Raw genomic sequence first — 26,455 nt, 5'->3', positions numbered from 1 at the left:
GCTAAGATAACTTGTGATTCTACCACATCTAGCGAGAGATAACCATTCTCACAAGACAGTGCAAAAATCGATAATTGGTGAATACCGTAGATCGAGACAGAAGCGATGTGCCGTCGGTCGAACATCCAAAGTACTCAATAACTGGTGGATAAGAACTAGATTCAACGACAGCAATTCGCCCGGGAGTTGAAATCTGGGATACCCAGTGATGTTAACTTGCGTGGGAAATGGAGATTGAGGCGATGCAGTCCAGCTTGCTGAAAAACTCATCCAAGATCTACATTACGCCTACTCCTAGGGTCGAAAAGATAGATGCATAAAGGTAAATGCAAGGATAAATGTGTTGTATTGATCGACGTGACATCCTAGCCGGTCACGGCACACCAAACTTGCTATCAAAGAAATATCTAAATAAACTAATATTAAGATATATGGGCTCCAATTTCCTTTCTGTAGAGTTCTTCTCGATTAAGCTTCCTTTTGATCCATCCGCGAACAGGCAAAATCTGCATGTGATTAGCTTGGACTCCTTGCTGTACGGCAACATGCTTTCTTTATTTAATTCTCTTGCCATACATGTGCTGCACCTGGCCTTCTTGTACGTGAAGCCTCCTTTGCCGTGACTTGCCTCCATAATCAATAATAAAATAATTCGGGCAGGTGCTAACCATATTTGATTAACGAGGGCTCCTCATGTGATGTAACCACATATGTAGATGCGTCTTATTCATTCGGTTTGGCTGACTGTAGCTGGTGGTTGGTGCTAATTTGCTGTAAGAAAAAAATACTGCTAACTGTCTGCTGAGTGATAACCAGTGTTAATTTGGTGTGAAAAAAAAGCTGTTGCCAGCAGCGATTAGCCTTTGCTGTGCTCTCCGTGCAAGAGCCTTCTAAGCAACCACAACCTCGCGCCGCACAGCAGGTCCGCGAAGCACATGCCCGTCACCACTCCACTTCGTCGGCCCACGCGGTCTTCTCGCCGGTCGCCGGTCGCCGCTCGACTCCCCGACAAAGATGTCCCTGCCGCCACCTTCTTGAGGCTGCCGGACTTCAGGCGAGCCTCTCTGGCAGCGGCAGGGGGTGCGATGGAGAGGGAGCCGGTCCGCCGCCGACGCGCTGTGAGGAGCCGCCCGTGTCGCCTGCGGGGCGGCGACGTGGGGGCCGTGTTTCTCCTGAATTTTTCGAATCTGTCCTGTGTTCAGGCTATATTTTCAATGGCATAGGAAGGATTAGTATAAATTTTAGTAGGAATTTTCTTTATGAATTAACACTATTAGGAACGTCTGGAAATCGGTAAACCTTCTTAGCATGTTATTAAGTAATGTAGAAGTTTTACTAGTCCAACGGTTGACATCCATCTATGAAAAAATTCGAGAAAATCTGGTGTAAAATAATATAGTGTCACATTGTTGTCCTTGTTCTTGCGAGAATGACGTGAATGGAATGCTTTTTCAAAGCGTCAGCGAATTGTGTGAATTGTGCAGTGGAAGAACCGGGTGACAAGAGCTACTGTGGACTTTGACTAGTGACCGCCATTGATTGCCTTGATGCCGGCCGTTGGAAATTTTAAGCTCATCCAGCCACGCGGCGGACCAGGCATTTTTACTTTGACTGTCCCTGTAAACGGTCATTATGTCACTGGACAAGACTCCGACTTGACCCCTGCAAGACACGGCGAGCTGATCCCGGATGCAGCTTCCTCCGCATATCCCCATTAAAAGCCCAGTCCAGACTTTGATCGAAAGCTCCTCTCTATATAGGTGAACTTGTCCATAGATGCTGTGGAGTGCTGTCATTTGGGCACGCTAGTCTGCCACTCTAAGTGTTCGCTCTGGTTGTTAACTTCGGCCCTCTCCCAATACTCAAAAAAAAAAAAAAAACTCGTGGAGCACAGTGTAGAACAACGATGTCAGCAACCACATGGTTTTGCCTGATTCGGCTCCTGATTGTCGTCCTCAGTTTACTGTTCCTTATCAGCAGCAGCAGCGTTACTGCAGATAGCCCCAAGCCACCTAGTGGTGGTAAGTACTTAATACTCTCCTGATCATGTATGTGCACCTTGAGGCAAAAACAGAATGATTTATTTTTTCTGAAACACGTTTTATGGAACAAATTTAGAAAAATGTGAACACCAAAGTCCAATGGGTTGGGTAGGTTCCCCTAGAAAAGATCTAACGAACTAAGCTATCTTGATTCACATTTTTTTAGAAAAAATTGAGCCCGTGAATTCCCTATGTGCTGTCCACTTCACCTGTAAGGCTGTAAACACTATCTGAGATTTCACAAAATTACTGCAGGCAAAATAAAACATTGATTTAAAGATGAAACATGTTTTCATATAGTTAACTATATCATAGGAATATTTTGATTTCTCTATGACATTTTTCCCTTTTTTTTTAAATATGTGTCGTGATTTTTGACCTTCATTGCAGATCCGAACAACCCCAGTGCACCATTGTGCAGTCCGTTCTCACCTTCTTGTCATTAGCACCTGAGAGAAGCCAGGGAGCTCATCCTGATTGTACAAAATGCATAGAATTTGAGAAGATTACCTGGTTTCCTATATATGTGCTCATCCTAGTTCTGCATATTTGAAAGAGACTGCATTTTCCATGTCAGTAAACTTGAATAAAGCAAGTAGGCTATGTATCTTGTAATAGGAATTAGTATATCAAGGCCTTTTAGCGAAATTGCGTAACAGTGCATTTGTTTGACGGATTAGTCCGTCCAGTTCATGTCATTTCCGCTCCTCGTAATGTTACCCGCCACTTTTCCAACGGATGGCTTGGATGAATAAAACGGGTTGTCTTTTGTCCGCGGGACACCCATAAAAGACTGAACATCAGAACTTGTGTGAGGCACAATTTACTCGTCGAATTAGCTAGTCCTAGGAAAAAATTGGCTGAGGACACTGTTAGAACGTGTCTTTTGCTGTACCCTATCAAAAAAATGTGACTATGTAAAAAAAGGCAATACAATTGTAGCCAAATTCTGTTTCCTCAAAAAAATTGTAGCTAAATTGATATTGGACTAGACCATTTAGTACCGGCTGCCGCAGCCGGTATCGGCCGACCGGTATTAAATAGACCTCCATTTAGTACAGTTGTAGCGCCCAGTACTAAATGCACTATCACTTAAAAAAATACGTCTGAATAAATGCGCGCGCGCCATAGGGTTGACTTGTGGCCTCGCACATAGTCTCTTCTACCATCCCACCCACACAGCACATGTGAATACATAGGAGATGTTATCCTTTTAAAGTAACCGGGACGGACCATTTAGTACCGGACCATGACCATTTAGTTCCGGGACATAACACTACCCGGTACTAAATGCCACCATTTAGTACCGGGTGGTGTTATGGCCCGGTACTAAATGGCTGGGGGGGCCGGAAGCCATTTAGTACTGGGTCATAACATCAACTAGTACTAAATGGTGGCATTTAGTACCAGGTGGTGTTAAAAATCGGTACTAAATGGCTACGAGGCCACTGTAACGTAGAACCGGTACTAAATTGACATTAGTACCGGGTTTAAAGCAACCGGTACTAACCGGAGGTGAACAAATACCTCTTTTTATAGTAGTGACATGATATTGACAGTGGCCTCCATTCCTAACGGCACGCAATCGTGAGTTTTGATTTGCACCTGTGCATTGGTGGCTCCGCAGGTTTAAAACTTTTTAAATTTTTTTATAAAATTATATAACTTTTTAGAAAAGATATCCCCATAATTACCAAAGCGGTTCAAATGTACTACCTATATATATGGTAATCGTTTTTCTTAGGTGGTCACTTTGCACATGTAAAATAAATAGGTCCGGGATCACAGCTATTGAGAGGCTAAACACGTATGAACGACTTACCACTTGTCTATCATTTTGGTTTTGTAGTAGTGATTGCAATCCATATATAGTGTTCATCTGACAGCTAACCTTAGTTGAGTCAAGGTATCTCACCCGCTATACATCTGAAATTGTGAGAACTTCTCATCTATGATTCTTGTCCCGGCTGCACATTGAACAGAGAGGGGGGGGGGGGTGGCTTTCTTCTCGTTGCAATACTCTCCAATGGGCAATTTGATGAGAAATGGCAGAAAAATGGTGAGGAGAAGTGGTGGCCTCGGGTAGATGGAGCAGGGGGAGGAGGGATATATAATGTATCATTTTCACCGTCGGATTGTGGCTAGGGCTGGCAGTGAAAATTATTATCACTGCTTGTCTGTGGTTATGACCGTCGGACCATGTCCATTTTCACCGCCGGTGTGTGGCACGAGCCAATTTTTACCGCCGGTTCCTTTTGAGGCCGGCGGTGAAAATTTATCACTGAGGGTCCTTTAAGAGCCGCTGGTGAAAATAGTGTTGGTAAAAATAATTTATGTAGTAGTGAATGGCTACTCCACCAAGTTATGGCGAAAAGGGCAAGCATGGTACAATTGTCTTCCATGAGTGTTTAGTGACCAATTTTTTTTTTGAGCGTGTGTTTAGTGACCAATTTGAGTAGGAAATATTATTACATGAGCCAGCAAATTGGCATAAAATTGTAGCGTCTTTCGGCACAGTCATATTTTTTATAGTCTATAGAAAAAGGCACCTTCTAACGGTGCCCTCCATCCGATTTTACCAAGTCCTAGTCAAACCACGAAAATGTGGCTTGGTCCACAACACATCGCACGCGGTGAAAACAGAATATTGCCCTTCTATCTCTTGTCTCGCGATACTCGGTGACATAGAACTAAGCTAACAAAACTTGATAGCTAATATGGATTAACTAATATACAAGTTTTAATAATTCAACGGTTGACATCTATGAAGAAATTCGAGAACAGTTGGTGTAAAACAATATACTGTCACATTGTTGTCCGTGTCGTGCTTGCGAGAATGACGTAATTGTGCAGTGGAAGAACCGGGTGACAAGAGCTGCATACTGTGGACTGTGACTGGTGATCGACATTGCCTTGATGCCGGCCGTCGGAAATTTCAAGGTAATTCAGCCACCACGCGGACCTGGCATTTTAATTTGACTGTCCTTTGCTGTAAACGGGCATTACATCATCGGAGATAACACAGACTTGACCGTGCTGACCGCCCGGAGGCAGCTTCCTCCGCATATCCCGTTAAATGCCCCGTCCACAGTTTGGTCTAAAGCTCCCTCCGCATATATATTGGTGACCTTTGTGTCTAGATGCTGTGGAGCGATGTGTCATTTGGTTGCTAACTTCTGCCCTCTCCATCTCGCGGAACGGCAAGAATGTCAGCACACACATGCTTTGGCCTGATTCGACTCCTGATTGTCGTCAGTTTATTGGTCCTTGTGAGCAGCCTTACTGCAGGTAGCTGGCGGCCGCCTTGCTCGAGTACTGGTAAGTACTGAATACTCTCCTGATCCTGTGTTACCTTGAGGCGAAAAAACAAATGATTTATTTTCTAAAGATCTTTACAAAACATGAATTATTCAACAAATTCAAGAGAAATGCGAGTACCGAAACCATTGGGTACCAGGTTCTCCTACAAAAGATCTAACCAATTGAGCTATCTCGGTTCAATTTTTTTTTTATGACACTGAAAAATTCCCTAACTTCCTACTCCCTCCGTCTTAGGATATAAGACGTGCATGTAATTCAAGATTCAAATTTAAAAAACTTTAGTGATGATTAATCTTGTATAATAAAAACTTTGTCTTATAACAATCATATCATTGTATTCATATTTAAAAGTGGTTTCATATAACTATAATTTGTTGCTACAAATATTATATATTATAGGAGATATTAAGAGTCAAATATTATTATTAAAGACCGTGCCAAGTTAGACCGTGACTTATATCTTGAGACGGAGGGAGTATTATTCACCTGGCCTTTAACACTATATGAGATTTCACAAATTAGCTCCAGGTAAAGTAAAATATTTATTTAAAGAGGAAACATGTTTCTTTTACTTCAATCGCGTCAATAAATTTTCTTGCAGTTAACTGCTACATCATCGATCGTTGGAATATATCTTGATAATTCTCTATGACATTTTGTGTTCATTTTTTAAATCCGCAACGTTATTTTTTACCTTAATTGCAGATCCAAACAACCCTTGTCCACCGTCGTGCAGTCCGCGCTCACCTTCTTGTCATTAGCAACTGAGAGCCCGGGAGCTCATCCTGATTCTACACAATGCATAAAACGTGAGAAAACTAGCTATCTGTTTGTTTCCTTTGATCGATCTGTTAATGCTGGTACATTTGGACGAGACTGCATTTCCATGTCAGTAAACTTGAATAAATCAAGTAGGCTATGTTTCTTGTAATAGGAATTAGTATATCAAGGACTTTCGATCAAATTTCAGACTTGCGTATATCAAAAGAGAATATTATCAGTTTTTTTTTAAAAAAAGAGAATATTATCTAATGACAGGAGTCGGAAATTTTTTATTTAGACACGCGGACCTGGCCTGGCGTTACTTTGAAGTTTGAACTGTTCTTTGCCGGGAGCCTGTCACGGACTCTGGAATGATTTCGAAGTCACCGGTGCAAGACAGCTAGACACGGCGACTTCTCTGCCCCGCAGTCACCTGCTTCCACCGCATCCTGTTCCCAGTAAAACACGGGTTCATAGGTTGTTGACGGTTTGACCAAGCTCCTCTATAGATGAGCATGCTGGAGCGCTGTGTTATTTGAGCCGCCCAGTGTGCCATGCCAAGTGTTCGCTTTGGTTGCTAACTTGCATTGTGCCCTCTCAAACTCGCGGAGCACACTGCAGAACAGCAAGCAAGAATGCCATCAAACGCCTACCATTGCCGGATCCTACTCATTCTCGTCCTCAGTTTATTGGTTATTAGCAGCAGCCTTACCGGAGCTTTACGGCCACCAAATTGCCAGCAAGGTACAGTGCTGCATACTCTCCTGCTTCTGTGTAACTTTGAGGAAAAAGCGAAAGGATTTATTCATTTATTTAAGAAAATTATATTACAAATTTCACAAAATTGCTGCGGAAAATGAAATATTTTGTTTAAAGGAACAATCAAATAACCGTTAACTATACGACCAGGAATATCTTGATTTCTGTGACACTTTCATTTTACCTGCCTCGTTTCAGCGGATTCGAACAGCCCCTGTCCAGGATTCTGCGATCCGAATTTGACTGTCTGTCATCATTAGTACGTGAGAGGAGAGCTCATTCTGATTCTTCACAATTCACACAAAATTTGAGCAGATTCTCTGGTTACCTTTGATCTCCCAATGCTGGAACACTTGAACGATGATGCATTTACATGTCTGTACCCTTGAGTAACTTAAGTAGGCTATATTCCCTTGTAATAGGGATTGGTATATCACAGAGTTTTGGTCAAATTTCATACTTTATGTAAATGTGTCGCGTATAGGAGTTCTATCCACAAAGATAATAAGAGGATTCCAAAACCTCCTAGTAGTGCTTGGACTAAGGCTGGAACCGAGCTAGCTCGACTCGGATCAGCTTGGCTCGGTCTGGCTCGTTAATCTAATGAGCGAGCTCCGCTCGGCTAGTTAACAAAACGAATAAAAATAGCAACTCGGCTTGTTAATAGCTCAAGCTAGCTCGTGAGGTTCACAAGCTAGATGTAGATTTAGAATTACCACCTCAACATATAGGTGAAATACAAAAGGTATATGAATTCCAAAATCCACTTTGCTGCACAAATAACAACCGATGATCAACAGTTTTCTAATTATATTTGTTCCAATTATCAAACCTCAATAACAAATGACAAAATTATAAAATATGAGCCAAAAATAAATTCATGAGTCCTTATCTTGGTGTGAAACTGATGAGCCTTATTTTGCATTTTATTAAGCTCGATATTCATCCTTTTATTCCAAAATTTGGAAATCATATGTTGGGATAGTCATTAATTATAGTGTAGATCCCTTAGTGATTTTGGAATATCACTTTGCATATGACCAATTTCAAAAATTTAGATAGAATAGAGCTATTTCAAATTAAATGTGAGCCATCAAGTTTATTACGGGTTTGAGGGGATAGTCGCACTGCTGCTCTATGCGTAGATCTCATGTTACCTCAAACTTTAGGAAAATTATATTCTGAGTTGAGGAGATAGTCACTATACATTTGAATGTATAGATCTCATGTTGTCTCAACATCGAGTTGAGGAGATAGTCACTATATATTTGTGTGTGCAGATCTCATGTTGTCTCAACTTCAAACAATTTATTCCAAAATAGAGATTGCATTTTGTATATAAATTGCATAATTTAAAGGGCAAAAATAGTAATTTGCAAGAGTAAATGTAAATAAATAACATGAAAATACAAGAGAGTGCTGAACAAACACATATATACATTAACTTGGAATGTGTAGTGTACGAATACAAGATTACAGACTCATATGCTTGCTGGAATGTAAATGATAGAAAGCCTGAGGGCTTATATGCAAGCTGTTGAATTAAAATGGATAATATAAAAAGAAAAATGACAATTTGGCGGCGGACCGAAACAACTCTAGTTTCGGTCCACCACCAATTTCAGCCCAAAGGCCGAGGGGGGTGGGGGTGGCGGGAGCGCGGGTGCGGCAGGCCGTTGGGCCGCCGCATAGCCTGCCTCGGCCCATGGCGAGGGAGGGGGGGGGGGGGGTCGGGCCGAGCCCAGCCCGAAACTTAAGAGGGAGGCGGGTTAGGGTTCCCAACCCTAACCGCTCATTCCTCTTCCCCTCTCCAGTCACCGCCGCCGCAGCTTGTTCCCGTCGCCGCTACGCCAGATCCCATCGCCGGTGAAGCTCGTCTGCCGCCACTCTGCCTGGATCCGGCCATGCCATGGCCGGACCCCCTTTCTGCCCCTTCTCCAAGCGTGTCCGACCGCACCTCTCGGCTTCCCCCTCGCCGGAGTAAGAGGGGCAGGGCTTGGTGCCGCGCAGCACTGCCCCGGCCAAGATTATTTGGTGCAGATCAAGGCGGCGGTTGGGCGCGCCTTCGCGTTGGAAATCGCCGGAGAAAGAGCGGAATGTGGGGGAGTAGGGGTGAGGTCAGGGAAGACGAAGTGGGAGGGGCGTTTGTCGCCGTGATTGAGCTCGCCGTGGCGAGGACGAGCAGTGGGACCCTCGGTGTGCGGCAATGGTGCCTCGAGGCTCAGTGCAAGGTCATCAACGGCAGCGTCCTCGTCGCAGCATCCTCCGAGCCTTCCTCCATGGTGCATGGCAAGGGGAGAAGGGCGAGGATGGCGGCCGGCAGGAGCTGTGGTCCTGTACGAGCGAGGATAGCGGTGCTGCAGCCCAACGAGCTTTTTGGTGGCGGAGGATTGCGCGAGGACTGTGAGTCCGCTGCTAGCGTGGAAGATGCAAGATGAATTCGGCGATCTCGAGGAACGACAGTGAGGTCGTCATCTTACCGAGCTCGTCGATGTTCTTCCCGTCTACTTCTTCTCAGTAGGCTAGAGCTGCTGATAACGTGTTGTGAATCAACTTGTGAATGTAACGAACAATGACGACACAAGCTATGTTCACCTAAACGGCCATTTAGTCCGTTTAAACAGCATTTAAACAGTAAACAGAGGTCACATGTGTTGTTTAGGCCCTAAACGGTGAATTAAACAGTTGGCCTGTTTAAACCCATTTAAACTGTTAAAAACTGTCTAATCCGTCTAAATAGAGTCAAGTTAAATGTGATTAAATGAGCTAAATGACCATTTAATTCATAATTTAGTCAATAAGAGAATTACAACCACCACAATCAATACCAAACTAACTAGCATTGTAAGTATATGAAGTGTTGTGGGATTTAGATTTCTTTCAAAAAGATTATTTGGTAGAATACTTACTTTTTATATGTGCAAATATGTAGACTTTCTATCATATTTGATATTTACCTACATAAATATGTATATTTTAATTTTATTATGCTAAACTGTTTAAGCCGTTTAAACGGACTAAACCCTAAACAAAGGGTGACCGACTGTTTACTGTTTAGCATTTAGAATAACATTGGACACAAGATATAGAGAGTGAATTGGTAGCCTTTCTTCATTGATCATTCAGGGACTATTTATAGAATACAATGAGTGTTCGAATTTCATATCCTTCCCGTCCAAGTTCTCTACGTCTCGCATGAACGAGAGATCGTGGCCTCCTTTGCATTGGGTTGATCGTGGGACTTGACCACGAGCCCAGAGCGGGAACGGTTTGGCCTTCTGGAGTTTGAATAGATGGATGAGATCATCTTTTTTTCAAACATAACACAAACCACGGCGGGGGCTACTATGTGTCTTCCGGAAGATGAATAAATTACTTATCTATAAAGCCCATTAAGACCCAACTGATGACCCATTTAACATTTTACTGAAAAAAAATATTGAACTAACATCTCAAAAATATTGAACCAATAATGAACCATCATCTCAAAAATATTGAACCAACATCACAAAAATGTTAAACTAGCATCCCAAAAATGTTGAACCAATTTTAAAAATGTTGAACAAATATTTTTTCCTCCTTCTCCGGTGCCGGCGGCGGCGCGGGGTGCGGCCGGCGCGCGGGGCGCGCGGCGGCTGGCGTGGGCGCGCGGCGGACCACGTGGCCCGCGGCAGCGCGCGTGGCACACGCGGCGGCCGGTGGGGGCGCGCGGCGGACCGCGGAGCCCGCGGCAGCGCGCGTGGCACACACGGCGGCCGGCGGGGCACGCGGCAGCGTGCGGGGGCGAGCGGTGCGCGGCAGGGCGCCGGTGCCGGCGGCACGCGGGAGGAGCTGGGGAGAGAGGAAGGAGGAGGAGGGATGGAGAGAGAGGAAGATAGGGTTTGGTTGGATCCAAATGTTATAGTTGTTTGCACAAATCTCAAACACTGGAAGATGGATATGAAAAAATATTGTGAAAAATGTGTAGGATTCACCAACCACGGCGGTCTCGAGTGGATGCACCTCCTAGCCCTACTAATGGGCTAGATCACACGGTACAGAACAAATACAATAGCAGGCCAACTTGACAAAAACAAAGACAAAACAGCCCACGAACACCGCAAATCCTATATATCTTCCGGAAGAATTTTTCTTCCATACCTTCCAATATTTGAGATTCGTGCAAATCACATCAACCGTTAGATCTCCTCAACCCTAGATTTCTCCTTCCTCCTGCTCCCTTTCTCAGGATGCGCCGCCGCCCCGCATCTGGTCGCGAGCGCCGCGCTCGCCCGTCGTCCTCCGCCCTGCGCCTGCCCGCCGCGTGCCGCTGCTGCCGCGCTGTTGTGCCACCGCGTTTCTGTGCTGCTGCTATGCTGCTGGCGCTGCTGTGCTGCCCGCCGCCGCGCTGCTGCGCTGCTGGCGCTGCTGTGCTGCTGCTGCGCTGCCCGCTGGGCTGCTGCTGGCGGCACTGCACGCTGCTGCAGCCACTGCTGTGTCGCGTGCTGTGCCCGCGCACGCCGCCGCCGAAGAAGCTCGCTGGAGAAGAAACCTCCAACATTTTTATTTTAGCATTTACAACATTTCGTGTTTCCAATTTCAATATTTTGTCTTTACAGTTTCTACATTTTTAAAATTAAATGTTGAATATGTTTAACAAAATGTTGAGTTAATTTTATTAAAATATTGAACATATTTGCAGCAGATAAATGGGTCAAAGTGGTCTTTAAAGATAGATGTCTTATCTATCTTCCACAAGATAGATAGGAACCCCCCACGAACACTACCATCGATGGAACAGAAAAATTGATTGACGAGGCTAAAAGGAAATTACTCGAGCAATGATTAGGAATTCCTTAAACTTTAGACCATGTCACATAAAAGAAATTTAGTATTTAAAAATATTAAATGAATTTTAATTATAAAACTAATTGCAGAATCCTGGGGTTAGATTGCAAGACGAATCTAATGATGTATACTAATCCATAATTAGCCAATAGTTATTGTAGCATCACTGTAGTAGATTTATTAGGCTCATTAGATTCGTCTCGCGAATTAGCACCCATCTGTTAAAAAAGTTTTACAAACAGATTTTATTTGATACTCCTAAATAATAAAATTTCTTTTGATGTGACAGGGGCTAAAAATAAGTCGCTGGAAACAAACAGCCCCTAAAGCAAATGCCATGACTTGCATAAGTCCAAACAACTGACGGCAAGTATAATAACAAGCTGTAAGTAAACTGAATACTATGATTGAGAAGAGAGAAGAGGTGAGAGAGGAAAAACAAGTGGTAAACTTAACACCCGGCTTTAACAGAAAAATTGAGAAACTTGGTGAGAGTGGGCTAAGAGATAGGTTGAAAAAAATCCTTGCAACTAGCAGCTGTTGTATCACTCTAACAAGAGAACAAAGAAAATAATCAAGCGAAGTGATTGTGCAATGGTGACCTTGAATGGTAAGAGCTTGGAGACCTTGAATGGTGACCGCCATTGCCATGCTACCGGCAGTCGTCGGAAAAATTCCGGGGGTCAATTCAACCACGCGTACGTGCCGTTATTACTTTAGCTTTGAACTGCATGTTCTGTGTTATGGGCATTATATTAATTATTGGAGATGACTCAGAAGTCAGAAGTGATGACCCGTATTACGTGCAAGACACGGTGTCACGGTGAGCTGACCGCCCGGAGGCACACCTTCTTCCGCATCTCAGTAAATTAAAACCCGGTTCACTCTTTGACCGAAGCTCCTCTAAGCTATATGTGATCGAGCATGCTGCAGGAGAGCGCCGTTATTTGAGCACCCCGAGTCCAGTATCTCCAATTCGCGGAGCACACTGTAGAACGGCAAGAATGTCATCAAACATCTGCCCCTGTCGGATTCGTCTCATTTTCGTCCTCAGTTTATTGGCACTCCTATGTAGAAGCAGCTTCGTTGCAGTTGCAGCTCGCCCAACTTTCTGCGGCCCCCTCCCTTTGGTGGTAAGTACCAAGAACACAAGGTATTTTGTAAAATTCAATACGTCAGAGACTATTTGTGGAAACACCTCTCTTTTAAGGATCAATCACACCTTAGAGAATTTCTGCAGCACTTTCCTTCTGCGAGCTGAGAGAATTTCACCTCCAAAACCGGAAGTACACGTGGAGTAACGAAAGGAGGCGGCCCACCTTGGTAAGACTTGACCGGGTGTTCTGCAACGAGCGTTGGGACCTCGCTTTCGAGCAGCACGGCTTACAGGGACTGGCCACGGCCCTCTCCGACCACTGCCCTTTAATGCTCTCCAGCCTTGCGGGGCCTAGAAGGCCGCGACCTTTCCGGTTTGAGAATTACTGGACAAGAATCCCTGGGTTTCTTGACGAGGTGCGAAAGGTCTGGCAAAGGCCGTCACCACACTCGCAACCGATCCGAATCCTCCACTATAAGCTTTCTTGTACAGCACGGCACCTGCGTAGATGGAGCCAATCCATACTGTCCGACGCAAAAAAGAAATTGTTCATGGCATTAGAAGTAATCAAGAGACTTGAAATTGCTCAAGAAAGCAGGACCCTTTCTGATGCTGAGCTAACGCTTAGACGGGGACTCAAACGACGGGTGGTGGGACTCTCGGTGATTGAAAGAGCTAGGAAAAAACAAGTATCAAGAATCACAAACCTTAAGGAGGGGGATGCCAATACAAAGTTCTTTCACCAGAAGGTGAATGCCCGCCATAGGAAAAACAACATTCAACGTCTGCAACACCAAGGTGGATGGGCCACCACACATGAGGACAAGGCGGCGATAATACATGACTACTTTGCATCGGTAATGGGGCCGCCATCACCACATGTTATGGACTTCAACTGGGAAATCCTAAACACTAAGCGCTTTGATCTCGAAATCCTAGCAGCCCCATTCAGCGAGGACGAGATTTTGAAAGCCGTTTCCCTCACACCCTCTGGAAAGGCGCCTGGGCCAGACGGGTTCACCGCGAACTTCTTCAAATCCTGCTGGGCCATCATTAGCGGCGATCTTATAACAGCGCTTAATACCTTCCATGACCTTCGTTGCTTGAACTTTGACCTTCTCAACACGGCGAATATTGTGCTACTTCCGAAAAAAAGAAGGGGCAGAACAAATCGGAGATTATAGGCCGATCAGCCTCATTCATAGCATCGCGAAGCTGCTGGCAAAGATCTTGGCACTAAGGTTAGCTCCGGCAATGCAGGAAATCATCTCCAAGAGCCAGTGCACCTTCATAAAAGGACGAAGCATCCACGATAATTTCATGTATGTGAGGAATATGGCGAGACGATTCCACAAAAGCAAGACACCAATGCTACTTCTAATGCTCGACATCTCGAAGGCCTTCGACTCGGTACGCTGGGAATACATCCTTTCCCTGACGCAGCATATGGGTTTCCCGGCTAGATGGAGGAACTGGATCGCAGCCATTTTCTCAACGGCATCATCGCAGGTCCTGCTTAATGGCATTCCTGGACAGCATGTTGCTCACGGCAGAGGCCTGCGCCAGGGGGATCCACTATCACCCCTGCTATTCATTTTGGCAATTGACCCCTTGCAGCGTCTCCTCAGTCTAGCAACTGAGGCTGGGATCCTAACAAGGGTTGCAAGGAACCGCGCAAGACTACGGGTGTCCTTATATGCGGACGACGCCATCATTTTTCTACGACCAATCAAGCATGAAGTGCGAGCCCTGAGCCATCTGCTGAACCTTTTTGGGCAAGTTACAGGGCTACACACGAACATCCACAAGTCCTCGATCGCCGCAATTCGATGTGAGGGAATCAACCTTGACGACGTCCTTGCGGACTTCGCAGCAGCTCGAGCGAGTTTCCCCATCAAGTACTTGGGGCTACCGCTGTCTGTTAGGCGCCTGCGGAAAGTTGACTTCCAACAGCTGATCGATAAAGCTGCAAGCCGGCTGTCTGGGTGGCGGGGTCGTAACATTTCACAAGCGGGTTGTGCGGCTCTGACGAAATCGGTGCTCTCTTCGCAACCTGTCTACCTTCTGACGGCCTTAAACAGCACGAAGGAGGTCCTGGAATCCGTCGACAAGCTTCGCAAGAAGTTTCTTTGGGCGGGGGATGAAAACCTCACTGGGGGGAAATGCAAGATCAATTGGCCCACGGTGGCAAGACCGACTGATTTGGGAGGGGCTGTCATACTAGACCTAGAGAGATTTGCTCGTGCGCTGCATCTACGTTGGTTATGGCAGGAGTGGACGATGCCGGAGAAGCCTTGGGTGGGCATGGGCACACCGTGCAGTGAGACTGATAAATTACTCTTTGAAGCCTCCACTGAGATTAGGATTGGAGACGGCCGGAAAGTTTGTTTCTGGGAATCAGCATGGGTGGCCGGCCGTCGGCCAAGGGACATTGCGCCGGATCTCTACTCCATATGCAAAAGGAAGAATAGCAAGTTGCACGAAGCCTTGACAGACAACCGGTGGATCCGGGATCTCACGGTTGGCCCAAAATGCAGCCTGCATCACCTACAACAACTCGTTGAGCTCTGGTTCGCCGTCAGGGACACTAGCATTAATCCGGACGCGGAGGACACAATCAAGTGGAAGTGGACGGCCAACGGGGACTACACTACAGCCTCAGCATATCGAGCACAATTTCTGGGGTCAGTCAAAATGGATCTGCATCTACTCATTTGGAAACCATGGGCGCCACCAAAGTGCAAATTTTTTGCATGGCTCATTATCAAGAATAGAGTTTGGACGTCCGATCGGCTGGCAATCAGGGGCTGGCCGAGAAGCGATGTGTGCCCCCCTCTGCTACACTGAACCAGAATCGGCACATCACCTACTTGTCACGTGCCGCTATACAAAACGAATGTGGAGGCTAATCGCTGATTGGCTAAACTGCCAGCAACTGCACCCAAGTGGGTGGGACAACACGTACTCGGTCAATGAGTGGTGGCATTTTATGGGAAAACTTCGGAACGTTCCGAAGAGGGCTATTAAATCACTCCCACTACTGGTAAACTGGGAGATTTGGAAGGAAAGGAACTCAAGAACTTTTGACCGTCGCGAGGCTTCGACTATAACTTTGCTGGGGGAAATCAAGGAGGAGGCAAGTACGTGGGGAATCGCGGGAGCTAGACACCTGGCGAGCTTCGTTGGTGACTAGCGGCCAGCCTGAGCCGCCCTATGTACAGTCTCTTGTTACTTTTTTTGTAAAGGAACCTTCTGTGGTTTCTCGCCTGTACTCCCTTCTTTATTAATAGAAATAAGCACAGTCTGTGCTTGTTCGTTCAAAAAAAAATCACACCTTAGAACCTGATCTAGAAATGGTGCATATTTTCAGGACTGGTCCTCTTAGAGTGGGCCCCACCATCAAGAGTTTGCATTCAGGACTAGTAGCCTAAATCGACGGTAAATAGTTTGATGCGAGAGGTGCACTAAAAACTAAAAATTAACTGGTGTCTCTTCTACCTTATTTATCAACTCTCCCTCGTCTTTTCCTGAGCTCGCTCTCACTCCCAACTCTCTCCATTATCCTCTCTTTGCTAGGCTGGTAGAAAAAGCTACGGGCTCGTGAGACTCAGCTTGTTCATAGTCTCGGCTTAGTTCATCAGCTCAGCTCGACTGCTCAAACAAGCTGAATCGAGCCTCGATTTTAATGAGCCAGCTGAACTCTTTGATTGGTTCATTAGGCTCCATAAATATGACAAGATCAAATTTATATTAATATATTTGTATTATCATTTTTCTAAAACAAATATATCATTTAACTTGTAAGTCAAATATGAACTAATTAATTTTGAGTCTAAAAACACTATGTTATCCCAATTTATTGATCTGTATTTTTATTTCCAGAATATTATCATGCGCTATACTTTTGAATATATATTATCAGCATGCTTAAATTATCATATATTGGTAAATATCACATCTGATCTTAATATTAATGTTAACACTACTTGGCTCATGAGCCAAACGAGTTGGCTCAATGTGTTTCGAACCAACAAAGCGAAACTTGATTTCTGATCATTAATTATCTCCTTACGAACCCTAAGCGAATCCGAGGTGATGGAGCTAGCCATCGGCAGCGGCGTTTGGGACGGTGCGCAGAATTGGAGGTGACACCTAAGACGATGAACCATGTTTCTATTAATTCAATTGCAAAACTAATTCTTAGTTAACTGTATCATATGAATTATTTCAATATTTTTAATCCGCAGCATGATTTTTGACCTTCATTGCAGATCCGGGCATCCCCGTCCACGATCGTGCAATCCGGACTCACCCTCTTGTCATTAGCACCTGAGAGCCCGGGAGCTCATCCTGATTCATTCTACACAATCCATAAGATTTGAGAAGACTATCTGGTTGTTTTCTTTCAAGTGGTGTACATTTGAAAGACGCTCAATTTTCCATGTCCGTAAACTTGAATAAATCAAGTAGTAGGCTATGTTGCTTGTAATAGGAATTAGTATATCAAGGACTTCCGTCAAATTTCATAAACTGCCACTACTACAGTAAGAGGCTTTGAACCTTTATATTTGTCCCAGCAAATATTGGACCTGAGACCAAAGAGCCCTTTAGTTCTGGTTCCAAAAGCTAGGGGGCGAGAGGGCTCTTTAGTCCCGGTTGGAGCTACCAACCCGGACTAACTTTGGAACCACCAACCCGGACTAAAAGTTAGTCCGGGTTGGTGGCTCCAACCGGGACTAATGAGCCCAACTCTTTAGTTCAAGTTGCATTGGTAACACCAACCCGGACTAAAGGGTACCAAGTGGGACTACCCCTCATGTGATAGTTTAAAAGGAAGTCATCCTATATTGAGTCATATGTGATGCATAGGTGGGTTGGCAAGGTAATTGTGTGCGAGGCCGGAGGTTGTGGGATCGAATCACGTAGAGCGCAAAAAAAATTTTAAATGTTAGGGACATTTGGTCCCGGTTCTACCATTCGGGATTAAAGCCTCCAGGCTCTTTGGACAAAAGACAGTTTGGAATCGGAACAAAAGGCCCAATGTGTAGTAGTGTGCATTTTGACGGATTACTCCATCTGGTTCATGTCACTTCTGGTCCTCCCATGCGTCCGTAGTGCTCGCCTCGTGTATAGTAAGCTCCTTCCTCGCATGCGTCAATGGCATAGGAGGATTAGTATAAGTTTTAGTAGCATAGAAGGAATTTTCTCTATGATTAACACTATTAGGGTCAGGAAATCGGCGAACCTTCTTAGCAGCTATTAAGTAATGTTGAAGTTTTACTAGTTCAACTGTTGACATCAATCTATGAAAAAATTCGAGAAAATCTGGTGTAAAATAATATACTGTAAAATTATTGTTGTCCTTGTGCTCGCAAGAATGACGCGAATGAAATGATTTTTCAAACGAATCGTGTGAATTGTGCAGTGGAAGAACCGGGTGACGAGCTACTACCGTGGACTTTGACTACTGACGGCCATTGATTGCCTTGATCCCGGCCGTTGGAAATTTTAAGCTCATCCAGGCACGCGGACCAGGCATTTTTTACTTTGACTGTGTCCTCTGCTGTAAACGAGCATTATGTCATTGGAAATTGTTGAAATATAAGTGAATTGTTCGTCTCTCTCCATCAACTTAAGCTTTTGGGTTGAATTAGTTTGGTGCATGTAACTCAATATAGTATCAAAACCAGAGATCTCGAGTTCGAATCTTGATTAGTACAATTAATAAAATAATTGATGCTTGCTCCTATTCCACATCTGAGGCCTGAGGGAGTCTGTACGTGAGGGGAGTGTTGGAATATAAGTGAATTGCCCGCTTTCTCTATCAGCTTTTGGATTGAATTGGTTTGGTGCATGCAACATGACTCAGACTTGACCCGGGCAAGACACGCCGAGCTGATCCCGGATACAGCTTCCTCCGCATATCCGATTAAAAGCCCATTCTAGACTTCGATCGAAAGCACCTCTACAACTGAACTTGTCTATAGATGCTGTGGAGTGCTGTGTCATTTGGGCACGCCCAGTCTGCCATGCCAAGTGTTCGCTTTGGTTGCTAAACCTCGGCCCTCCCCCAACTCGTGGAGCACAGCGTAGAACAACGTAAGAATGCCATCAACCACCTGGTTTTGCCTGATTCGGCTCCTGATTGTCGTCCTCGGTTTACTATTCCTTGTCAGCAGCAGCAGCGTTACTGCACGTGGCTTCAATCCACCTAACCATGGTGGTAAGTACTGAATACTCTCCTTTTTTTTGCGATTCTGAATACTCTCCTGATCCTGTATGTGACCTTGAGGCAAAAAGGGAATGATTTATTTTTTCTGAAACACGATTCATAGAACAAATTTAGAAAAATATGAGCACCAGAGTCCTAGTGTGTAGGTTCCCGTAGAAAAGATCTAACCAACTAAGCTATCTTGATTCACATTTTTTAGAAAAAAAATGGAGCCTGTAAATTCCCTAGCTATCTGCTGTCCACTTCACCTGTAAGGCTGTAACACTATCTGAGATTTCACAAAATTACTGCAGGCAAAATAAAATATTTATTTAAACATGAAACATGTTTCTATTACTTCAATCTGCTGGTAGGAATATTTTGATTTCTATATGATATTTCCCCTCTTTTTTTAAATCCATGGCGTGATTTTTTACCATTGCAGATCCGAACAACGGGGGTGCACCATCGTGCAGTCCGTTCTCATCTTCTCGTCATTAGCACATGAGAGCCCGAGCTCATCCTCATTCTACAAAATGCATAGAATTTGAGAATATTATCTGGTTTATTGTATAGAATATGAGTATATATGCTTATCCTAGTTCTACATATTTGAAAGAGACGGCATTTTTGAGGAATGTTGAGTACTCTATCCTGCTTGTGATGAGTGAATTGTCAAACGGTCGGTGTGATCGTGCACTTGGTCTTTGCATTGCAGGTACACGGGCGTCGAGTGTCGACGGAGAGTTGCCGTGGAGGAGCTCAGGCCGGGCGGCAGCTGTGGCGTCCACTCCTAGATCGAGGGCGCAAGCGGCGACGGAAGGCGGGTTTCTTGGTTTGCGCCACAAAACCAAGGAGGCGGACGGCGGTTGAAGACGCCAAGTCGTGGAGGCACGGGCGTCGGTCTCAGGACTGACGGAGGCGACGGGCGTCGACGGCATCTAGGGCCACGCTGCAGGCGAGGAGGTGACGGGCGTCGGGCGGCGTCTAGGGCCGTCAGAAGGCCGAGGCGGGAACGGCGTTTAGGGCCACGGCGTGGAGGCGGGAATCTTCCCACGTGTGGAGTTTTGGCGGTTTTTTCAAAACCGGCCATCTACCCGGGTTTAGCGGACCCCTCAAAACCGCGAACCGGATCTTCATCAACATGGCGGCATCGCGGAGAAGACTTCGACTCGAAGAAAGAACCTCGACCATCGGATGGGTCATTGTATCTTTTCCCGGTTTTGCCCCTACGGGCTTTCTAGTGTTTAATTGAGTCTAGGGGTAGTTTAGTCTTTTGCAATGAGAAGTTATTGGGGTTAAAAACCCCCTCACCCCCTCCCTCTCTGTCGCTCTCTTTTGGCTGGACAGCACGCCACCTCCCTGGCGCCCTCCTCTTCTCCTCCCTGTTCCTCTCATCTCCTCTCAAGAGTTAGGGATTTTAGCCATGGATTGTTGAGTTTTTGTACGTGAATTGACTGGGAAAGGAGGCCCTTCCCTCCTTGTGCCCTTGGGGCATTTGTTTTCGTTCAATTCGGTACATCTCATGAGCTCTTTGTGATGGATTTTTTATTTCTGTTTGTGTGTCCATGATGAACGAATTTGTGGTGGTTCTCTGAGCTTTTTGTGTGAATCCACGCTCTATTGCTTAGTACAAATCTCTTTGGATTCACGAGCTCTTTCGAATCGACGTTTTTTAGTTCTTGAGAAAACCCCAATCTTGCTTAGGATTTTGTTGATTTCTCCCAAACCATATAGTAATTCGTCGATTCCTTCCGTGGACATGTTCACGGGTCCCTTGTGATCATGCCTGCAAGATTTGGTGAGATTTGGACTTGATTTGGCCACTCGATCATCGAGTTCTTGGAAGAACGCGGGCTGAAAAACGTTTCTGGACAGAGTTCTTCCGAGCACCGGTTAAACCGACGTTTGTGCTCATTGGCGTCGGTTCAACCGGTGAGTGGATTTTTCCTACGTTAGGGTTTTCTGTTCCTCACTTGTTGCACCGGTGTTTTAGCTCACCATGAGCATCGGTTCAACCGGTGAATGTTTCCAGTGTGCTGTTTTTGATCGTTTGACCGGCGTATAGAATTTGGTTGACGTCGGTTCATCCGGTGCTCTGCTTGGTCCTTTTGTTGCCTCTTTGGACAACTGCACCGGCGTTTTAGTTTTGCTCACGTCAGTTTAACCGGTGCGTTGAATTTCATTTTTGTGATCCCTTTGGACAACTGAACCGGTGATTGGTTTTGATTTTGCCGGATCATCCGGTGTGTAACACCGGTTGAACCGACGATGTTCAAACCCATCCGTCGGATCAACCGGTGCTCACATTTTCTCTGTTGCCGGCTCTGATCATCGGTTGAACTGACGCTGTTCAAATCTGTGCGTCGGATCAACCGGTGAGTTATACCGTGTTGTTTCTTGCTCTGTTTCTTCGTGTATGCTTCCGCGTTACTTCTCTTGTTCCTAGGGCTGTTTTGTGTTAGTGTAGCTCCTCTATACCTACTCTTCACTTCACCTAGGACTTGAGATTTGGGTGTGAACTTGGGATCTTACGCCAAGCTTTCGATTGCAAGAAATTTTAATCGGCTCCCATTCACCCCTCTCTGGTCGCACTTTCGGTCCCTCAATTTTTCTACATATTTGAAAGAGATGGCATTTTCTATATCAGTAGACTTGAATAAATCTAGTAGGCTATGTTTATTGTAATAGGAATTAGTATATCAAGGCCTTTTGGTTACCCGCAACAACAAAAAAAGACCTTTTGGTGAAATTTCGTACTTAAGGTCGCCCTCCACTTTTTCCAATGGATAGATTGGATGAATAAAATGCGTTTTCTTTTGTCCGTGGAACACCCATAAAGACTGAACATAAGAACTTGTGAGGCACACTCTACTCATCAAATTAGTCCTAAGGAAAAATTTGCTGGGGGCATCGTGTCTTTGGCTGTACCCTATCAAAAAAAATCGACTGTCAAAAAGATGCTAAAATTGATATTGGACAAAGAACTTATTAGGCCGTGTTTAGGTCGAGCGCAAAATTTTTTTGCGTTGGAATCTTACTAATTTGAAGTACTAAATGAAATCTATTTACAAAACTTTTTGCACAGATGGGTTGTAAATCGCGAGACGAATCTAATGATATTAATTAATCCATGATTAATCAATAATTAGCGGATAGTTACTGTAGCATCACTGTTGCAAATCATGGATTAAGTAGGCTCATTAGATCCGTCTCGCGATTTACAGCCCATCTATGCAAAAAGTTTTGTAAATAGATTTCATTTAGTACTCCATGCATGTGTCGAAACATTCGATGTGACGGTTTTTTTGCGTTTACGGGGTTTACGGGTAAAGATCCAAACATGACCTTATTATAGCAACCCCCCTTCTCGGGACACGGGAGCGACTCTGCGCCACCGTCCGCCACTGCACCTCTACAGAGCCGCAGTCAGCTCAACTCCCTCCGTGGCCCTCTCCCATCTTTCTCCCCCCCCCTCCCCCGGACTCCAAAGCTCGCCGTTCCTCAGCCGCTACCGCTCGCCCTAGGGTGTTGTGCCCCGGGTGGCTGTGGGTTGTGGGCTCGTGGCCACACCGCCGCCACCACCCCTCTCGGGTGGCTAGGGTCCATGGCCGCTGCCGCCTAGGGTTCACTTGCAGGCTAATCACAGTGGGCAAAGCCAAATCCTAGAACCACCGGTGTCTAGCGTAAACGAGGATGGGGTCATTAACGTTATCAACACCAATGGACAATGTTTTTCTATTGAAAATTTCCAAATTCATCGGGGTCGTCGGACCCCAATGGCAAGCTTGAGTTCTGCCCCTGGACAGTGATGCCCTTGAGCATTACTTTCTTGGAGGCATCATTCTTTGTCCCATCTTCCCTCTTCTCCAGTGAGCTTTCCGGATGAAAGCCTTGACCATGTTGGCCGGATGATGACGGGGCCTATGTCGTCGCTTCCTCCCTTGAGGCGCCGTCTTGGAAGCTCTGTTGTGGTGGTTGTTTGCTCTCCTTGAATCCTTGAAGAGTTTCTGCTTCTGTGCCTGCCTTCGCATTGTTTTATCTGCATCGACTAGGTTGTGTTGGTCGTCTGCCGGCACATGCTTTGCCGCCCATCTCTTCACCAGCGGATACTTTGCCGCCGTTCTACTCTGGTGGATGCTTTGACGCCATCTTCATGTTGGTTGAGGATCGCTCTGGGAAGATGTTTTGCTGCCGTCGGTTGGTTGGTTGGCTGCATGCTTTGCCACCTATGTTGTGTTGTAGACCTTGCACCCTTAATGTTGTAGTGTCCTTTAGCAGATTCTGTCATATGGTTGTAGCTAGGTTTGTGGGTTCGGGTGAGTCTTCTCCCCTGCTGTTCTTGCTGTTTTCCTTTGATGTTGGGGTCGTCTACCACTTGCTTGGTGGTGCTCTGTTTCTGCCTTAATAGTCTCCGCATGTTATGATTTGTAATGGTTGTATTGCTTTCCTCTTAATAAAATATATGCTCAAACACATTTGAAAAAATATATTATTATATGTATTTTTAATACAAAACCACTGAATTTACTACACTACCTTTGCCTCTGCTTTACTTGTACCATATCGACTCCAAGCGGCTGTCTCACAGTCTCACTCCATCTTCTCCAACCCCAGTAGACTGCTGGTATGCTCCTAGGCAGGAGTGGGCCCACTTGGTATGCATGGGTATCCATTGAATACCTATTATTTTTTAAAAATATTAAGTATATATAATCATACATATGTATGTATATTGAAAAAAATGAACTGTACAAGCCGTAGGCCGACCCGACAGCCATTTATCCGGCTCCTAGCCTAGCGCCATGCGAGGGTGACCTAAGGTGGCTGCAGTGCCCGCTCCTAGCTGCGCACGATGCTCACTCGAGGAAGCACGGCACACGATATTGACAGCGGCCTCCATTCATAACGGCACACAACGGCCACTCCAGGTTATAACAAAAAAGGCAAAGCATGGTACAAATGTCTTCCATGAGTGTTTGGTGACCAATTTGTAGAAAATATTATTACAGGGGCCAACAAATTGGCATTGAATTGGAGTGTCTTTCAGCTGGGGAAGCCATAATTTTTTGTTAGTCTTACAGAAAAAGGCACCTTCTAACGGTGCCTTCCCTCCAATTTTACCAAGTTCTAGTCAAACCACAAAAATGTGGCTTGGTCCACACACATCGCACGTGGTGAAGACAGAATATTGCCCTTCTCACTCGTCTTGCGAGCTTGGAACTAAGATAACAGGACATGATATGCTAATATGGATTAAAAATATTAGGAAAATCTGGTGGTTAGTGAACCGTCTTAGCAAGTTATTAACTAATATACAAGTTTTAATAATTCAACGGTTGACATCTGCGAAGAAATTCAAGAACAGTTTGGGTAATTAATAAAACAATATACCTTCACATTGTTGTCTGTGTCGTGCTTGTGAGAATAATGACGTGGATGGAATGCTTTTTCAAAGCGTGTGAACGAATCATGTGAATTGTGCGGTGGAAGAACCGGGTGACAAGAGCTACACATACTGTGGACTTTGACTGCTGATCGTTGCCTTGATGCCGGCCGTCGGAAAACCGTCGTTCAGCGACCACGCGGACCTGGCATTTTGATTTGACTGTCCTTTAATTTGCTGTAAACGGGCATTATATCATCGAAGATAACACAGACTTGACCGTGCTGACCGCCGGAGGCAGCTTCCTCCGCATATCCCGTTTTTAAAAGCCCCGTCCACAGTTCGATATAAAGCTCCTCTCTATCTATTAGTGACCTTCGTCTATAGATGTGCTGTGGAGCGCTGTCATTTAATTTGGGCACTAGTTTAGCATGCCAAGTGCTCGTTTTGTTTGCTAACTTCTGCCCTCTCCATCTCGCGGAACGGCAAGAATGTCAGCAAAGACATGCTTTGGCCTGATTCGACTCCTGATCGTCGTCAGTTTATTGGTTATTGTGAGCAGCCCTACTGCAGGTGGCTGGTGGCCGCCTTGCTCGAGCACTGGTAAGTACTGAATAATACTCTCCTGATCCTGTGTTACCTTGACGCGAAAAATGAATTATTCAAAACGTCCTCTATCAATTGGGTACTCGCATTTTCCTTGAATTTAAATTCAAGAAAAATGCGAGTACCCAAACCATTGGGTACCAAGTTCCCCTGCAAAAGATCTAACCAATTGAGCTATCTCGGTTCGAATTTTTTTTATGACACTGAAAATTTCCCTAACTTCTTATTATCCACCTCGCCTTTAACACTATATGAGATTTCACAAATTAGCTCCAGGTAAAATAAAATATTTATTTAAACAAGAACCATGTTTCTTTTACTTCAATCGCATCAATAATTTTTCTTGCAGTTAACTGCTACATCATCATTGGAATATATCTTGATTTCTCTATGACATTTTGTTTTTCTTTTTTTAAAATTCGCAAATGTTATTTTTGACCTTAATTGCAGATCCAAACAACCCCTGTCCACAGTCGTGCAGTCCGCACTCGTCTTCTTGTGATTAGCACCTGAGAGCCCGGGAGCTCATCCTGATTCTACAATATGCATAAAACTCGAGAAGACTATCTGGTTGTTTCCATTGATTGATCTGTTAATGCTGGTACATTTGGATGAGTCTGCCTTTTCATGTCAGTAAACTTGAATAAATCAAGTACTTCTTGTAATAGGAATTAGTATATCAACGACTTTCGATCAACTTTCATACTTGCGTATGTAAATGTAATGACGGACTTGTTTGATGGATTAGTCCATCCGCTCGCTTCCGCTCCTCATTACGTGGACTGCCAACTAACTTTTCCAATGGATGGCCTGAATGAATAAAAAGGTTTCTTTTATCCGTGGGACAACCACAAAGACTGAGCTTCAGAACTTGTTCGACGTACTCCACTCTACTCATCTAATTAGTCCTAGTGAAAAATTAGCTGACGGGCTCCGTCAAAAAAAAATTACTGCAATTCTTGCCGATTTGTTATAGTAGGACATCAGACTTATTATTATATGGGGCCCTTATTACACTTGATTTTGATGAGAATCCACTGGAATTTCCTAATCTATACACGACGACTCTGCGACATGGACCGGAACTAAGCTAACAAGACATGATATGCTAATATGTAGAGTATGGATTAAAACTAGGAATGTCTGGAAATTAGTGAAGTATCTTAGCTAGTTATTAACTAATATAGAAGTTTAGTTTTTCAAGTGTTGACATCTATGAAGAAACTTTAGAACACACTAAACCCCACGTATGCCGAGTGCCAGGAGCTTTGCCGAGTGCAGAATTTCGAGCACTCGGCAAAAAACCTATTTGCCGAGTTTATAAAGAAAGACACTCGACAAATATGAAACACTCGGTGAAATACTCGTTTGCCGAGTGCAGGCAAGGGGACATTCGGCAAACCACTTCTTTGCCCAGTGCCACCAAGAAGACACTCGGCAAACGT

General features: G+C 44.8%; 3 long non-coding RNA genes across 4 annotated transcripts; all 3 read left to right on the top strand.

Moving 5' to 3' along the window:
* Positions 1-1,806: 1,806 nt before the first annotated feature.
* On the top strand, positions 1,807-2,690 carry LOC120705195. Its single transcript, XR_005687834.1, has 2 exons — positions 1,807-2,021; positions 2,433-2,690. It is a non-coding gene; the product is annotated as an uncharacterized LOC120705195 (long non-coding RNA).
* A 2,486-nt stretch (positions 2,691-5,176) lies between these two features.
* Positions 5,177-7,405, top strand: LOC120703758. 2 transcript variants are annotated; one of them, XR_005687223.1, is made up of 4 exons: positions 5,177-5,360; positions 6,069-6,172; positions 6,424-6,869; positions 7,083-7,405. It is a non-coding gene; the product is annotated as an uncharacterized LOC120703758 (long non-coding RNA). The 2 variants fall into 2 exon arrangements; XR_005687222.1 differs by having other exon boundaries at positions 6,069-6,869.
* Positions 7,406-24,715: 17,310 nt separating this feature from the next.
* LOC120705194 lies at positions 24,716-25,865 on the top strand. The gene is made up of 2 exons (XR_005687833.1): positions 24,716-25,007; positions 25,461-25,865. It is a non-coding gene; the product is annotated as an uncharacterized LOC120705194 (long non-coding RNA).
* Positions 25,866-26,455: the final 590 nt, after the last annotated feature.

The sequence above is a fragment of the Panicum virgatum genome, chromosome 4K (genome assembly GCF_016808335.1).
Source record: "Panicum virgatum strain AP13 chromosome 4K, P.virgatum_v5, whole genome shotgun sequence".
In the NCBI taxonomy this organism is placed as follows: Eukaryota; Viridiplantae; Streptophyta; class Magnoliopsida; order Poales; family Poaceae; genus Panicum; species Panicum virgatum.
This window is presented reverse-complemented; position numbering and strand designations above follow the sequence as displayed.